Source organism: Otolemur garnettii, unplaced genomic scaffold (assembly GCF_000181295.1).
Source record: "Otolemur garnettii isolate 467f Iridium unplaced genomic scaffold, OtoGar3 scaffold00018, whole genome shotgun sequence".
Lineage (NCBI taxonomy): Eukaryota > Metazoa > Chordata > Mammalia > Primates > Galagidae > Otolemur > Otolemur garnettii.
The window spans coordinates 7,521,075-7,527,071 of NW_003852413.1; the positions used below are offsets into that span (position 1 = coordinate 7,521,075).

At 52.5% G+C, this 5,997-nt stretch overlaps 1 pseudogene; it reads left to right on the plus strand.

Moving 5' to 3' along the window:
- The first annotated feature begins 2,038 nt into the window (after positions 1–2,038).
- LOC111724094 lies at positions 2,039–2,139 on the plus strand (annotated as a pseudogene).
- The last annotated feature ends 3,858 nt before the right edge of the window (positions 2,140–5,997 follow it).

Below are 5,997 nucleotides of genomic sequence, written 5' to 3' on the forward strand. Positions count from 1 at the left end.
GATTGGGTGGGATGTCGATGTTCAACTCGGCCTGGCGGTCGGAGAAGTTGCACTGCTTCCCGAACTCACTGCGCTTCTTGAGGTACACGTACACGATCTCCATGGCAACGGGGGCTGGGGGGGCAAGGGCGGGTATGGGATGAGGGCCCCCCACTTCCCTGTCTCCCCCGTCTCACTGGGTTCTCCATCTTCTCAATCTGATTGGGGTGGGAGCAGGGGTGGGGGGAGGTGAGTCTAGAGAATTTATCAAGAAGCTGCATCTGCGTTTTAAAAAATCCTCTGAGTGCTGACTGTGTTTTAAGTCTTATCTTGTTTGGTTCCTGCAGTTGCTCTCTGGAGTAGGCAAGAGGTACCCTGAATGGCCTGCTGGGGGTCACATAGCTAATAAGTGCTGCGGCTGGTCTGCCTGACTCCTAAGCTCCTGCCTTGACACTGTTGTTCTGAATCAATATTCTTATTGGGAGGCAGGAAGAGGCAGCGATGGGGGTGATGTTGGGCCCGAATCACACACCACACAGATTTGGGAGCCTTTTCTGGAAACTTCCCATCCAACCGTCCAAGAGGCTCATCCTCTGGTTCTAGGTCGCCGGCCTCTGCCTGCCACCACCTTCTGGGGCCCCACTGGGCATCTCTTCCCTCCACGTCACTGCAGCCAGGACAGAGCTATGACACAGTCTGAGAAAGGGAGCGAGCCACAGCCTCTGACGTGTGCTGCTGGTCACAGAAGGCACGCGGGGGAACTGAGAAGAGGGTTGGGCTGGGCCCTGACGTCACTAGCTCTTTCCCAGTTCTGGCCCTGCCCTCCCCAGCTGTGTGACCTTAGCCAGGCCACTCAGTCTTCCCAAGACCTGACTCACTCGTGATTTGCTGAGAAAGGAAATGAAAGTGCTCCCTTGGCCACAGAGCCCATGTTCAAACACAGGGCAGGAGAGGCCTGTCTCTCGGATGCTGACTGGAAGTTTTAAAAACACACTAGGCAATTCTCACAAATTGCCCTTTACTCACCCCAAAGAGACCCTGCTCCTCTGACCTCCCTTTATATCAACTGGGTCTGAGGGCTTGTTCAGTGACATAGATGTCTGGCCACTTGCCAGGCTCTGTCTGTGACGTTATGCTATGGAACGAGCAGAGCAGTCTGCTGGCCATCCTAACTCCCCGAAATTGTGCCTTTGATGACGAGTTCCTGAGGGCCGAGAGGTTGGGGCGATACAGGGCTCCCAGGGCTGCACAGGACCCTACCACAAAAGCTGCCCAGTGAGTGGTGCCGCTGCTGGGCACAGGGACAACAAATCACAGATGAGCTGGGATTTGTGACCAAGGCCCTTGCAACACCCAAGAGATGAGGCTTTCACCCATGAGCAAGTGCTGCTGTCTTTGAACAAGCTGTAGGTTTGGTGGGAAAATAACTGGAGGGAGTATCCGATGCTTTCGGGAAAATCCATATAGAAACATCTAAACAAGAAACGGATTAAAAAAAGAAAACACTATTCAAAAGAATTGCTAGAGCAGCAATTCACTGTACCAAGCAACTCTGTCCTTGAGTTTTTGCCCAGGAATGCCCTCTAAGGCACCCTAAATGACTCTACTTTTTTCTTTTCTTTTTTTTTTTTTTTTTTGAGACAGAGCCTCAAGCTGTCCCCCTGGGTAGAGTGTCGTGGCATTACAGCTCACAGCAACCTCCAACTCCTGGGCTCAAGCGAGTCTCCTGCCTCCGCCTCCCAAGTAGCTGGGACCACAGGCGCCCACCACAACGCCTGGCTATTTTTTGGTTGCAGCCGTCATTGTTGTTTGGTGGGTCCGGGCTGGATTTGAACCCGCTACCTTAGGTGTACGTGGCTGGCGCCTTAGCCGGTTGAGCCACAGGCGCCAAGGCAATAATTCTACTTTTTAAAGAAATCTAATTATGTAGAATTTCCTAGGTATGTACAGATTTTATGAATGCCAAACAATATACTTTGACTTTATTCTCACTATAGTTCCCGTTATTCTACTTACTCAATAGGCAATAGTTTAACATTTATTAAACCCACCACGCACGGTCACTTCAGCAGCACATATACTAAAATTAGAAAGATACACAGATTAGCCTGGCCCCTGTACAAGGATATCACGCAAATTTGTGACACGTTCCATAATTTTTAAAACAGAAAAGAAAGAAAAAGAAAGAACCCCACTGTGCATAATCAAGACTGCAGTGTACTAGCATGAGCACAGACACTGAGATCAATGGAATGGAATTGGGAGTTCAGAAATAAACCTTTATGCTATGGTTGACTGATTTCTGACAAAGGTCTCGAGGCTGAGCAGTGGAAGGAAGGATGGAAGGATTGTCTTTTCAGCAAATGGTGCTGAGACAACCGGAGATTCCCATGCAAAACAATGACCATAGACCCCTACCTCACGCCATGCACATGCCTCTTTTCTGTGGTTTGGACACTCCTTCCTCAAGTGGAAACAATGGCTTAGAGGGCACAGGGTGGAGAGAGGGGGCCCAAACTGCAGCAGGGTGCCCTAATGTGTTAATTCTACATGAACAAAGACAGAACCTTGTGAAAAATATGCTAATTCAGTGAAAATCCCCCCTCTGCCAACACATTGTGAAGCACCTGTGCCTCCCACTCAGGGCTGCTGGGCTCAGGCAATTAGGGGCTGCCTGTCTGTCTCTCTTCTAAAAGACAATTGCTACGCTGGCTCCTAGGGGATACAAGGAGGCTTAAGAGAATGAGGAAACTCCAGGAAGACAGAAATAGCCTCTTTATCCCAGATCAGATTTTTAACAGCTTTGCTTTCCTTCTCGGTGCTTCCCAAGGCCAAGCCCCGAGGGAGAACAGAGGCATTGTCTTGTGTCTGGAGGCAGACAGAGGGGACATTTAAAGGCTGGCCGGGTGATGGGAAGACAGCTCATTCAAGGACCCAGAGCAGGCTCTTTCTGAGAAGCTGGCAGGGCAGGAAGATGAATAGCGAGGTCTCAGGGTGGCCCCTCCACCCCCTGTGGGACCATCACTACTGGGTGGGCTTCCCCAAGCAGGGCCTGAGCAGGGGTGCCTGTAAGGGGGTTCACGGGGGGCGGGGAGAGAAGTGTCACTGCCCTCTGGTAGTTTCAAGGGGACATTGCTCCCCACCCGTGGGAACCTAGAGCCCCAGAGGCGTACAGAATAAAATATAGGAACACACAGAACCAGAATCGGGAGAGACGCTCTTGTCCAAACACCAAATATGCAAGCATCTCCTCCATCCCTGGGGACGGAGTCAGATTGGAACCATCACCGACTATAAAAGCAAAAGTCGTCTTGTGCAGTGAGAATGAGCAAAGTAATTCCTGGAGAGAACTTCCCATGGCTTAAGAGAAAGTGTGTTTTCCAAGCTGGGAGGGAGGCCAAGAAAATCTTGGGAAGGAGGAGTGTCAGTGTGGGAGCTTGGAGGGAGGAAGGCTGGGGGGTCCACACTGGATTCCGGGTGGGAAAAGGAGATGAAACCACCTTCCTCTTCTTAATCCCGGGGGCAGCCCCAGGCTGGTGGGCCTTGCATGGCACCTGACAGGGCAGAGGAATGAGGAGGGGGGTGTCCTTCCCTCTTCCTTAGGCACCTTCTGGAATTCTGGGGCCCTATAAGAGTCATTCTACCTTCAAAAGAGCCAGATCTCCCTAGCCATGTGCAATGCTAGGCATGGCTGACCCCCCACCAAGAAGGTGGAGCTGGAGGTCAGGAAGAAATGGGAGGAGGTCCCCAGAATTGGAGAGTGATGCATTTACCTGCTCTCCCCACTCCACTGCTGTCTCCTGGGGACTGTGGTCTCCTTCCTTAGCCCGATGCCCAAGGCCTGGGGCAGAGAAGGGGCTCTAGACTCACACTGGCACCTGCTGCATGTGTGACTGTGACACTAGCTCTCAACCAGAGGTCTCTAGAGCTCTCTCCCCTACTCCTCTTCTTCCTCAACTGACCTTGAAACACAAAGCAAAGGACTTGAGAGGGAAAACACAGATGGGGGGAGGGGGTGGACTCTGAAAGCCAGGAAAAGATGCAGGTCATGCAGGTCTGTGTTCAAGTGGTTCAGGAAGAAGGAATGCGAGGACTCCGGAGGGACTCATCGACTGTGTGACCTTGGTCATGATGCCTGCTAAGCATGATAATGCCAGCTCCCAGGTTGGTGAATAAATGAAAGGAAGCACTTAAAGAGCCTGCCACCTCACATGTGCACAATACTATTAATTTCCTTGTTTCTAGTCTTAACAGAAAGCTTTCCTCCTAACTCTCTGGTGAAAGTGTTCACGGAGCCCTCTGATCGGAGACGCAGGGGAAAGGAACTGCAGAGGGGACCTGTAAACCCTGTAGAGGTCCCCAGCCCACCGCAGGGCACAGCCTGCATCAGGACCTGATGGGAGCGGGGGTGCAGGAGGCAAGGTGTTCTGAGGCTACAGGGGCGCATGACTTGCGGGGTATCTGAGGCAGAAAGGCACAAGGAGCTCTAGTGCTGGCATCCATCACGGGGCAGAGCTAGCCCCGGAGGAAGTTCCCCAAGAGAAGTTGTTTGGTCATTACTAAGCTGTAGAGGGGGTTCCCCTTTCATTCTCCACTCTCATCTCTAGCCTCAGGCGTCCTCCCATGCCGGACCCCTTACCTTGGCTCGGCTCCTCCTACCACTGGGCCTCTGAGGACGCACGCCAGTGCCAGAGCCAGAGCCGAGGTCTGGGTCACCGCTCCCCAAACCGCTCAGAGCAGCCGCGGAGTTTACCCGTTGCCTAGCAACCCCAGCCGGTCCGGGACGCAGAGCCGCGCGGAAGGTGGCTGAGCACGTGACTCCTGTCCCGCCACCTCGGAAGCGCCTATCCCGCTTCTGCCTTTTGGAAGTCTCTAGTATTAGGAGAAAAATTAACCAACAAGTTACTAAATGCCAGAAATGATAAACGTTTACAGGGGCTTTGCCAAGGCGCTTATCCAAGTCTACAAACATGCGTCGGGCAAGGTACCGAGAGAACGCAAACAAGAGCAGCCAGCGCTTCTGGAAGCCCGGAGCCCCGGCTGGTGGTGGCTGGCTCTGCTGCCTGCTTAGGATCTTGGCAGGTTATTCTGCCACGCCTGCCTTCAGTGTCCTCATGGCTTTGCTGCCCTACCCCCTGCACGTCGTATAATAAACACGCCTTCTGCCACGCTGAAATGGAAGCTCCTTAAGATAGGGGCTGGGAAGATCCACAGCTTAGCTCTGAGGAAGGCACATTGTCCAAGGCCTTGAGCTCACTGAATGAATGAACCAAATGAAACGAGTGTTTCTCAGGGGCTTAGGGCAAGTAAGCAAGATAATTGAAACTGAAAGAAGGGAATCTGGGGTTGGAAAGATGAGTTTGAACCCCAGCTTAGCCACTTACTACTTACTTAAACTTGGACAAGTTCCTTTCTTTTCTAAGGCTCAACTTTCCTCATTTGCAAGGTGGGGTGGTGGTGGCAGTTCTTATGGGATAACTGGGAGGATGAAGAGAGAGGATGACACAGAGGAGAGTCCAGCCCAGGGCTGAAGGCAGAGTTGGTGCTGCTGGAATGAACAGCAGCTCAAGGAGTGGGGTTAACCCGAGTTCAGGGGCTGACGTCAGAGATTTGGACTGGGGCAGACAAGGAATGAGTCATCCAGCAAGTGGGATTTGGGGTTTGGTACTGGGTCTTGAAAGATATTACAGTTATGAGTTGCAGGCGGAAGAGGTGGGAGAGCAGATTGGGGGAGAGCATGGTGTGAGCCGGGAAGGGGTGGGTGGCTAAACGGATAAAGAGGGGGATGACTGGTGGGTCATTGGAGTTGACAGTCCTTGCAGGGAGAAAATGAGAGAAATTTGGAAAGGTCAGTAGGGGCCAGTCTGTGGGGGGTCCCAAGAGGCAGCCTGAGGCACCCAGACATCTGTCAGGAAGCCCTGAGCTGGCTTTTGGATCTGTGAAAGGAAAGAAGGCAAGTTCCCTTCCTGCTTCCCGGCTTCTCCAATGACCGTGTCTCCCTCACCACCCACCTGCCTT